Here is a 12,206-nt window from a genome sequence, read left to right as displayed (position 1 = left end):
TAAAAGCTGGAAAAGCCATTAGCTGTTATCTAGTCCTTTGCAGTTCTTGAACTGGCAGTACTAGCTCTTGGAAGCTTGTTAAAAATGCAAAATATCAGAAACCACCAGAGACCTACTGAGCCAGAATCTGCCTTTTTAACAAGATCCCCAGGTGAGCTAGTCCCTTCATCTTACTTATAAGAAAACTGAAGATCACTCATCCAAGATTATACAGCAAAAAGTTACAATTAGGACGTAGCTCAACTCCCAGTCCTTGTTCACCTCAGCACCCCAATATCCAAACAGTTAAGGTCCAGACACCGCATGATGAATGTTGGCTACAAAGATGAATGCACCAGAGCCCCTGCGCTGGAGGAACCCAGACTTATGACATAGATGAAAATAAGACATTATTTTTTAAGTGTGGTGACAAAGTTATCCCCAGCAAACTATGGGAGTAATAAAAGGGGGATCTAACTCTGTCTAGGAGGAGAGACGGGAAGAAGAGTAGGTGAGCAGAAGCATGCCAAATAAAAGGAAGGGTATACCTGAGCAAAGAATGGTGGTGAAGAAAAAACGTGAGGCATTCAGTGGAAAAACAAGAGCTTGATGTTAACAGAACTATAACCAGAACTTCCACTGAAAGATTGTTATCTAAGACTAAATTGCAGGTTTGGAAAAACAAATTCCCAAATAGATCAATTATAAATTCCTATACCAAGAGAAAAACTTTTATGCAAATAATCTTTTATTCAGATAACTCTTTACAGTCTTTTTTCTCATGTCTCTAAGTGTTTCACAGCCAATTTAATAGAAGATTGAGTAAGTTTACTTTGCTGTTTGCTCTCTACCCACCCCCACAGCCCCAAACATATTTAAAGTTAGACCTGATCCATTTCTAATTTCTAAATGGATGACCTATAAACCTGAACAGGTAAATGATTGGGCTAACAGTCAAATTATAAATCAAACCTCCCTTCTGTGGAATCCATCCACCCACTCCCAAAACCATAGGCGGAAGTGAAGTTTACCTATGGCACTCCTGAATGTGGAGGAGGTACCCAGAGAGAAAATGTCTGGAAACAGAACCATGCCACAAACACCCTTTCTTCCCTGTACCTGACAGAGGTTAGTAAGACAGAATATCAAGGCAGCAGTGGTACGAGCCCTCGGATGTCTCACTATAAGACCACATATTCCCCAATACTACTCATGTTACTTGACCTAAAAAATAACATCTCAGGGAACCATCTACCCCATGGCTCTTCAGTTACAGGACCAGTGTGTATCACTTCATGTGCCAGATAGATCATAAAGTTGGGTATAAACTAAAATTCTGTCAATTAAATCTTACTTTCCTACGATGTGATGCTCTGCCTTTGTTCCAAGCAGAATGTCAGCTGTTCTAACTCTGTGCCCTCTGGAAAGGAGTTGACAATGAAAAAACAAATCCTTAAATGAACAAGGGTTGTTGTAATTTAAAGGAATCCTACAGCAGTATCATTTTAGAGAAAAGTGCTTTTGCAAATTTTGTTTTAGCTTTGATACATACATAACAATGATTGTTCATTCCAAAAGTGACAAGCTTAGCTATGAACAATTTAGAGAGACTTTATGAAGGTTTAAGCAAGTGAACAAAACTTCCATTTTATACCTCTTGCCACAGTTAATTACAGGTTTCTTACAGTTGTAGTTTGTGGACCAAGGGTGTTTCACAAGCATCCTTCTTCCGCAGGTAGCTTTCAGGCTGTTAGAAAATATGAAATAGATGCCTCTGTACAAAACTAATCCTAACAACCACTCGCATTTTAAAAGTGTCATATGCTTTATATACTGTTAAATGAATCTTTCCATTCTCCCTAAGTGGCATGTTCATGACCATTCTCATGGTCACAGCAGCTGTTCATGACCATTCTCCTCAGTCCCAGATGAGGAAAACAAAAGCTCAGTGATTAAGTGACTTTCCCAAGAGCATTCACACAATTTGTGGCAAAGCTGGAACTATAAAGAGGAAGCGTGGGAAGGGGAGGAGCAGAAGGTGATGCTTAAGAAAATGATATATGGCTTTCTTCCCCAGCTCCCAGTTACCACCCCCTCAGCCCTTCCCTGACCCCATTCTCCTCCCTTACAATCCCAAATAATAAAAACAAGGAAATAAAAATTAAAACAGGTCAAGATAATGCTCTAAGGAAAATTTTCAGTTTTTCACTCATTCCTCCCTATATAAAACAGAGATAGGTAGTGTAGGAGCCTGGAAGAATGCTTCCAATCTGCCAAAGTAGTCCCTGGGCTGAGAACTATATTATCTACTTTGCTAATAAAAAGGAAAATGTATGATAGGCTTAAATGTACAGCAGGTTTAAAGAGAGACTGTCGTCTCTCTGTATAGAATTGTCTCATGGATGAAAGGGAATATGAAAATAGTTTCACAGTAGACATGGTAAGATTATAGGTGATTTGTTTTTCAGAAGCATACATTAAGCCATAGGAATAGGGGAAAAAAAGAAAATCATATAATCATCTTGGTAGATGTAGAAAAATTATTTAAATTCAAAAACCATTCATATCTTTTAAAAAAATCAGCAAACTAGAAATAGAAGGAAGAGAATTCCTTCATCTAAAAAATCTACAAAAGCTATAGCAATTGTCATATACAATGATAAAATAACGCATTCATTCTCCATCCCTACAAACAAGATGCCACTATCACCCCTTCTATTAAACACTGTACTGGTAATTATGACCAGTCTGATAATGAAATAAAAAATAAAAATTAAAAAGAAAAAAGATGAGAAAGGAAGAGGGGAAAAAAACCGACATTACTCACAGGCAACATGGTTGTGCACATGGAAAATCCCAAGAATCTACTGACAACTTCCATTTCTGGGTAGGATATAATAGGTCATGGCAACCTGATTCAGCTTCAATAACTAGAAAATGCCACAAAAAATTACAAAATCACATTTTCAGAGATGTTGGAAAGTTGTGGAAGCAATGAGGATTGGATAAACTGGAATTCCAGAGAGGAGAGCCCTCTGAGGTAAGAGGATGATCATCACCTATTCTCTTCTCTGGAGATGTCTGCCACTACCAGGTGCAGACTAAAGACCATGCTTGACCCAAGAAGAAGGACTCTAGGACTCTACTCCGGAAGAGAAACCAATGAGGCTCTGGTGGCTGCATGAGCTTGGTTTGACAGATTAAAGTTCCAAGATGCCCCAAATTCACAGCTGATTTTTGCCACAGGAAACTGTCTGAGATACCATTACATACCAACCAGAATGGCTAAAATGAAAAGAATAAAAAATACCAGCGATAAAGAAGTCAGAAGGCAACCCAAACTCTCATACACTGCCAATGGGGATGCAAATTGGCACATCTATTTTCAAAAACTGGCAGTATATACTAAAGGTGACAATATGACCTAGCAATTCATGTATTAGCTATATACCCCCAAATAAATGCATTTATATGTTCACAGCAATACTTTCATAATAGCCAAAACTAGAAAATATCAAATGTCCATCAACAATGAAAAGATAAATACACTGTGATATATTCACACAATGGAATAGTATACAACAATGAAAATGAATAATCTAGAACAAAGAACAAAATAAGGATCAATCTCACTAACGTAAGGCTGAGGGAAAGACATTAGATGCTAAAGAGTAAATATTCTTTTCTCCCATTTAAATAAAGTGCAAGAACAAGTAAAATCAAGCTATGCCTTTATGTCAGGATGGTGGTTACCCTTGGGGATAGGGGTTAGTGAAGAGAAGAAAACATGAGGGGGGCTTCTGAGATACTGATCATGTGCAGGGTATACAGGTATGTTCAGTTTGTGAAAATTCATCAAGCTGAACATTTATGATATATTTCAATTAAAAGTTTTTTTAAAATAGAGTTTTTTGAAAATATCATAACACATAGTAAAATAAAAGAGGAGGGAGATGAATTACTCAAGGCTGCAAAGATCATCCACCAAAAGTCATCCTGGAAATAGGACCACTTGGATACAGGTGCTAAACTAAGAAGGCTCATAAGAAATAATAGCCCAATTAACATAATAATTATCTAAACCTTCTCAGGTGTGTCCTAAGACAATTATTTCTGTTGCTGTCTTCTTGGCCACAACAACTAGGACCCATGTAATTAGAACAGCATGAGTCAACTGAGTCAATAATATGTTAAATCTTTTAACGTCTTTACTCATTATGTATGATTTGAAGGCTAGCTTTTAGTAATTACTTTAGACCCCAGTGAAGATTTAAAAATAAAACTTGACACTCCCAGCAACCAATTAAGAGTGACAAGCAATAAGTGTGATCCAAATAAAAGCAAAATGATTAAACTTCGAATAAATAAATTCTCCCATCAGTAATTTTCAACATTTACACTAAACAACAACTTCTAACCCAGGATTTGAATTAAGTTCTTTTCTTTATTTTTAAACAAACAAAAAAAAGAATACTATACAAAGTGAACATTTCTTCAAACTCAGAATTAATTTTACACATGGGTCATCTTCCTCATAGATTCTCCATGACCTCAGAACAGCAAGGGCAGCTCAAAGATCCCTATCGTGGTCTCTAAAGATTAATTCAAATCACAGCTAGGAAGAGTTATCAATCTGTAAATAATTTTCTCAAGACAGCTCTCCAAGGAAAGCAAACCACAAACACTCATATTGTGTGCAGAGCAGTGTATCTCCACGTGAGGGCTCAGTTCCACTGAGATGCACACCCTGGTTCTGACAGAATGGGAATTCTGCCCTCTTTATATAATGCTGGTTCAGAAAGCTTGACCTGTACTCTGCCTTAGTATGATTCTCCATGCCAATATTGACTCAATGACCACTTCCAGACAGTGTGCAGTAATTATAATCTTCACCTTTACCAAATGACCCCTGTGCTGCTCAGATCCTGGACCCTATTGAACTCTTGGTCAAACTGGGCTTTGGGGCCTCATCTGGTACTGCCATCAAGAGTCCCATGAAGTAATCACAGGGGTGCACTAAACTGACAGAGGTACCTAAAGTTGTATCAGACTTGAACAGCCTTTACAGCTTTTCTCCTATAAAATAAACTTGACCCAGGCAGTGTCTTGTACATAGTAGGCACCCACAAATGGCAACCTTATAATCATCACCACTACTATGTTCCTAGGGTGATGAGAAGCAAATAGAGCACCTCTGCAGCCACTACGTTATTACTTGCATTTTTAACATATATTCATGCAAATTCCAGATGTATACTGTCACCTCCAGGACAGCCAGGTAATAGCATGGTGCTTTATAAGACTAACAGAAAATCAGGTAAATAATTATCCCTTTATAATCGCTATAAGGCAAGCCACTGTTTATAGTCAGTGGTTCTCAACAGAATCACTTGCTCCCCAAGGGGACATCTGGCAATGTGTAACAACTGAATTGTCACAACTGAAGGGTACAACTGGCAACTAGTGAGTAGAGGCCAGGGATGCTGCTAAGCGTCCTGCAATGCACAGGATAAAATTATCAGGCCCAAAATGTCAACAGTGCTAAGGATGAAAAACCCTAGTTTATACTTCTGACTTTACCATCCACAACTAATGGATAACTGCAACCAATTTAATCCACTTAAAATAAAACCAGGAGATAGCCTCATCAAAACAAAGCTGTTATCTATTAAACTCCCACTTATTTTAAAAAATCTGAACCAGTAAAGGCTTAAATGAAGAGAGGGGGAAAACTATAATGAATGAGAAAGAGAGGTCTGTAGAAACCCTGTCCTTTAATAAGCAACCTAGCGCACAAGGGATCTGCCTTAGGAAGGAGCACAGCCAGGGCGCTGGTGTTTACTGAATGCTCAGTCAGTATTTTACACAGTACCAACTCTTTACAGGGATTATACCTTCAACAAACCACTTAGGTAGATCCTAGTATTCCCATTCTTCCTAGATGGGGATATTAAACCTCATAAAGTTATTTAAGATTCAAACTCAAGTCTCTAGACACCAAAAGCATCATGCTCTTCTTAATCACTCTATCAGGTTAAAAAGCTTATCTTTTATACAGAGGCTTAATCCCTGGAAGGATACTCACAAAAATGTTAGATATGGCTATCTATGGATAGTGGACTATTAGGTGGTCTTTACTTTTTGTTACTTTTCAGGTCAGTACAGAAGGACTCTATGAAAACATAAGGCTTAATGGACTTGAATGTACTAGTCTCTGCGTACTAAATTTATAAGCCCAAAGTGAACTTTTTGTTGCCGTTGCTAATTTGCGTCAGCAACATCACAACACAAGCTAATTAACAAAGAAAAAACCTGAACTCCATTTCTATTCACTGTTGTTGCTGACAACTTGGTTCCCTTAAGAAATTAGTTTGTTGGCTCACAACTGGGGCAATTTCCAAACAAAATTTTCTAAACGGTTTGTGACGTGAGGTAAAAGCTTTAAGCAGACAATGGAACAGAACTCACAGCCTAATGCCGGAACCTACTTTCTCAGTCAATTGCTGACCTAATGTGGTTTGGCCCAATGTTGCTGTCAATTTCAGGATTCATTTCGTTTCTTTCTACAAATAGGATAAGAATTTTAGGTAGTTTAGGAGGTAACAGCCTACATTCTGACTTCTTTTTTTAACTACGGATACTATTCTATTTAGATACAGACTTTAAAAAAAACTTACCTGTCAAGCCCTATCTAGGTGGTGGCCTACAACTTTGAAATTACACCCCTGTTGTTGCGTTCAAATATAAAATAATACATAACACTTTCTTCTCCTCTTCACAGCAATGGTGGCATTGTTACTGTTATTAGTCCACATTTACTAAACACTTCACCATATGATGGAGACATACATATTACATGCATTTCCTCATTTCATTCTCACCACAAACTTGTGAGGTAGATACTATTATTGTCCCCATTTTGCTGATGAGGGAAAAGGCTTGAACAGGTCAGTAACGATTACCAGGCCACACAGAGGTGAATGGCAGAGTCCAGGTATTATGGCTCTAAAATCACAATAGCAATGCAAGCCAACAAATAATTATCTACATTCTCATCCAGTCCCAAAAGGATCTGTATCAGAAGGGACTCTTCCACAATACTATGACCAATCCATAAAAGCAACATTCAAATATTCAAGACTATTAGGTAAAAGAATAAACCCACTTTGTGTTGCCTCAGCAGGCAAAACTAAGTTTAACAGTGGAAGGTGTAAGGAGAGCTACTGATGCTTCTGTAACTGATGAATAGTTAGAATAGTCTTCACTGACTAGGTCGTGTCAGAAGCACCTGAGCACCGAGTATTAAAGTAGAGGCTTGAATACTATTCATAACGTGATTCTCAAACTATTTTTTTTTTTAAAAAGAAAATACGCTTTCCTCTACTGAAATCTTATAGAAGTATAATTCATAAAACTAAACTACTCTGGTTCAAGAGAAGCAGAGGAAGTCAGAGTCCCCAGCTCACCATCTCAGGGCCCCTCAGTGGCAGTAATACTGTCAAGAATTCCCAAGACTGACAAGTACAGTTCAGAAGTTAATACAGAATCCCAACATGGATGAATCCCGAAGACATTATGTTAAGTGGAGTAAACTAGTCACAAAAGGATAAAGACTGTATGATTCCACTTATATCTGCTATCTAGAGTAGTCAAATTCAGAGACAGAAAGTATAATGGTAGTTGCCAGGGACTGAGGGGAATGGGGAATGGGAGTTACTGTTTGCTGGATACAGAGCTTCAGTCTGGGAAAATGAGAAAGTTCTGGGAGATGGATGCTGTTGCCGGCTGCACAATGTAATTACACTGATGTGACAGTTAGTGTCACTGACCTGTACACTTAAAAATGATTAAAATGGTAAATCTTGTGTATATTTTGCAATAAAAACAAACAAAAAAACCCATTAAAATCAGTCAAGATTTGAGTGTGCAAAATAGAATAAAATACTATTAGAATAAAAATACTAACAAAAGAAACTAACTATTAGAAATGAACATAATCATACTGAGGAGGGTGGGAAAGAAAGGAACTAAACTAACTGGAAAATAGTATTGTGACTGGCTACAATAAAGATATAACTGTATGTAAATGTCATGATATAGTTATCAAAACTGTTTTTTACAGAAGTATGGTCTAGCAATTATGAAAGTACTTTATATGTATATCAGACCTGATTAAATAAGTAAGTAAGTTGTAGATAATGAAATCCAGTGTACTCACCGTTAGAGGAAGAAATTATAAATAAGAAAAAAGAAAAGACTAAAATGAGCTTTATAATACTAAATTGGAATCAGAGATATCAATACAAACTCATGATCTGGAATATACATACACAGATTTAGAAACATAAATATGTTTATGTGGGGGGGCAACTAGACTATCCACTAAAAGCAATGACACCTCAGTGACAGTAAGTACATCTAATGCCCAGATTGTGATCCCTAAATATCATTTGCCAATAAGAAGAATCAAGTAGTTGATTCCAGGGCTAAGGCAAAGAAAATACAAAATGAGTCTGAAACATCTTATAGTGCCAGAAGTAAAGAAGTTCTCTGAAAAAGATGGGAGCTTATTGAAAGCACACAGGAGCCAACCCAAAGGTGTTCGTAATGGCTGAATCTAGAACAATTTATGCAGCAAATAATGGCAGCAATGAATTTTAACCCATAGAATAAAATAAATATCTGTGAGTTCATACTGAAATAAATAAATAAGCAAACAAATGAAGGAGAAAAACAGTTCTCCCTCACAGAATTTCAGTTAATAAAGAGAGAAATAATCACCAGTAAGTGCAATAATAAATGTTGCAGAGATCTACTGCTAAAAAGGTAAAAAAGGATTTGCACAGTCCCAAAGTACTTCCTCCAAGATATTTATGAACTACAAAGGTAAAGATATTAATTTCTTCTTCTTGATAATTATACAATGATTAAGTATAGGGGAAGTGTATTATTTCTGCAACTTTTCTGTACATCTAAAATTAGCTCAAAATAAAAAATCTTTTTAAAAATTAAAAATACATCTGTATCCAGACCCTCTGTCCCCACCAAAAAAAAAAGTTAATGCACTGGGATGTCTACACTATATTAGAGAAGATGTTAAGAGCCAGGATTTTCTTCTACTAGAAGGCCAAAGGTAGAAAAAAACAAAACTAAACTAAATGTTTATCAAAGGTTTTCCTGAGAATATGTGCACACACATTTTTCCTTTTTCTTCTCCTGTATATCCCAAAGCAAGCAAAAGTTCTCAGTACTGGGCATTTAAAGTACTTGCTTTATTTTTATTTCATTTTATAATTACTGATATAATAAACAAAGTTATCTATGCTAGTTGTATATAGGTTTTTTTTAAGTATAAAGCAATACAATTACCTAGATTCCCCCATCTAAAGATAAACACATTTTTAATGTATCTCTTTCTAGAAAATGTGCTTATATACTTTTCCCATACAAACGGTTACAAATTTAAGCCCAACCACCCACTCTGTACCTACAACTCTCTATTCAAATAGCACCTGTTTTACAGCCACCAACCAGAAAACTCCGAGGAAAAAGACAAGATAGCATTGTTTTTGAGTACATTGTTACCCAAACCCTTTTCTGTCACTTTCTATTCCCTGAATTTTACAGACAACATACAAAGTTGGGCCTTGTACTTGGCCCTATTTACAAACTTTTTAGTATTTAAAATAAAGGCTAATGCAAACTTCAAAATACCTCCATTCCGGAGCGGGGTGAGGAAGAGCAGAACTGCTCTTGGTGGCCCCCAAGCAGGGTTAAGGAGGCATGCATACTTTTGAGAAAACAGGCTCAAGCGGGGTATCAAAGCTCTCACGGAATAAAAAGGGCAACCAACACAGGCACCCAACACAGGGTGACAGTGTCCAGGAAACACCTCAAAGGGAAGGGGGCAGCAGCAGTGATGAGACATTGGTTATATCTGGGGGGATGGATTAAATAAGTGTATTTATTAAGAATAACAAGAACCAGTGTCCTCACTATCAGGGCAAAGAATTACAAACATGGAAAGGAAAAAAGCTAAAATGAACCTTGTAGTCTTTGATTGGAATTGGAGGTTATTTGTATGACTCATGGTTTTCTGTACATACATAAATGTATATATATATATGTGTATATATATACGCAGATAGGAAATAAATGTAGATGTTAACATGTGTCTGTGTACAGAATATCTATCTATATCTATGTATCTACATCTATATCAAATACCTATTTATTTATATATACATATATTTCTGGCTCTGTCTAGTAAGAGGGCCTGGAAGCAGCCATCTTCCTCCTCTTCCTCCCCAAACAGCAAGTGAGTACATTTAGCACCTAGAACTTGGTTTCTAAATTTTATTCTCCACTAAAAGGAACCAGGGTTCCTTGGAGAAATGGTTGATTCCAGGACTGGGACAGTGAAATTAGAAGATGAACCTGGTATATCTCGTGTCAAAAAATACGAAAACACTAAAAGAAAGATGGATGTTAAGTGGATACAGTAGCCAGCTTGAAAGGGCCCCCATCGCCCCTGTGTGGGACAATTTGAGCATCAGATTAAATAATGACAGCAACAGAGTGAAACTCTTTAAATAAAACAGGACAACATAAGTCCATACTGATATAAATAAATAAGATGAGGAACATTATATTTACAAAGTTTTAAAGTATCTCCCCTGAAGATATTTATAACAAAGGGAAGAGTAACTTTACAGTGGAGAAGTCTGGGAGGAACTATCTTAAAGTGATTAAGGTAAATATAACCAATAAAGGACAAAACTGAGTGTCAACTGATAGGATGCAATGAAAACATACACCACATTGATTTTGTGATATTTCTGCCAAAGCTGGGTAACCTGCATTCAATCACGAGGAATAATCAGAAAAACCCAAATTAGGGACATTCTAAAAGTAACTGGTCTGGGGCTTCCCTGGTGATGCCGGTGGTTATGAATCCGCCTGCCCATGTCGGGGACACGGGTTCAATCCCTGGGCCGGGAAGATCCCACATGCCACGGAGCAACTAAGCCCGTGCGCCACAACTACTGAACCTGCACTCTAGAGCCCACGAGCCACAACTACTGAGCCCACGTGCCACAACTACTGAAGCCTGTGTGCCTAGAGCCTGTGCTCCACAAGAAAAGCCACCACACTGAGAAGTCCGCGCACTGCAACAAAGAGTAGCACCCACTCACCACAACTAGAGAAAGCCCGTGTGCAGCATCAAAGACTCAACGCAGCCAATAAATAAGTAAATAAATATTTTTAAAAAATAAAAAATAAATGTAAGTGGTCTGTAAATTCTAAAAGAGTCAAGGTCATGAAAGGCTCTGGCTGTGAAACTGTTCCCTTCTGAAGAGACTAAAGAGACACAACAACTAAAGACAACACTAATTCTGAAATGAATTCTTTCATTAAGATATCCTTCAGTAAAGGATAAAACTGGACAACTGGTGACATTTGAATGGGATCCGAGGTTTAAATGGTAGTAATGAATCAATGTTAATTTTGTGATTTTAATGATCATGTTATGGTTATATAGGAGAATGTCCTTGTTCATAGCAAATCACACTAAAGAATTAGGGGGTGGCAGGGCATCAAATTGGCAGCTTACTGTCAAAAGGTTCAGGAAAAAACTCTTTTTACTATATTTGCAATTTTTCAATTCCAAGTATGAGGCTGTTTTTAAAATACATCTCTTCATACCTATTCATGATGATGAAGTCAAAAAACTAGGAATAGAAGGGAACTTCCTCAAACTGATAAAGGGTTGCTATGAAAAAGCCACGGCTGGCAACATAATTAATGAGACTGTTCTCACCCTCAGATCAAGAACAAGACGAGGATGTCCACTCTTGCTGTTTCTATTAGACACTGTACTTGGAGGTTCTAGCCAGGCTAATTAGGCAAGAAAATTAAATAAAAGGAGTCCAAATTTGAAAGAAGTAAAAATAGTTGTTTTCACAGAAAACATAATCATGTATACAGAAAACAAAAATCAACTGTATTTCTCTATAATAGCAATGAAGAAACTAAAATTGAAATAACAGGGCTTTCCTGGTAGCGCAATGGTTAAGAATCTGCCTGCCAATGCAGGGGACACATGTTCGATCCCTGGTCCAGGAAGATCCCACATACCACAGAGCAACTAAGCCCGTGTGCCACAACTACTGAGCCTGCGCTCTAGAGACCAAGAACCACAACTACTGAGCCCATGTACTGTAACT

The 12,206-nt window shown here is 37.4% G+C and overlaps 1 protein-coding gene across 2 annotated transcripts in view; it reads right to left on the bottom strand.

Annotated features, from left to right (window-relative positions):
• IDE (insulin degrading enzyme) overlaps positions 1–12,206 on the bottom strand; it is a 108,602-nt gene that overhangs the window by 78,856 nt on the left and 17,540 nt on the right. The window lies entirely within an intron of this gene.

Source organism: Hippopotamus amphibius, chromosome 5, assembly GCF_030028045.1.
Source record: "Hippopotamus amphibius kiboko isolate mHipAmp2 chromosome 5, mHipAmp2.hap2, whole genome shotgun sequence".
NCBI classification, from domain to species: domain Eukaryota; kingdom Metazoa; phylum Chordata; class Mammalia; order Artiodactyla; family Hippopotamidae; genus Hippopotamus; species Hippopotamus amphibius.
This window is presented reverse-complemented; position numbering and strand designations above follow the sequence as displayed.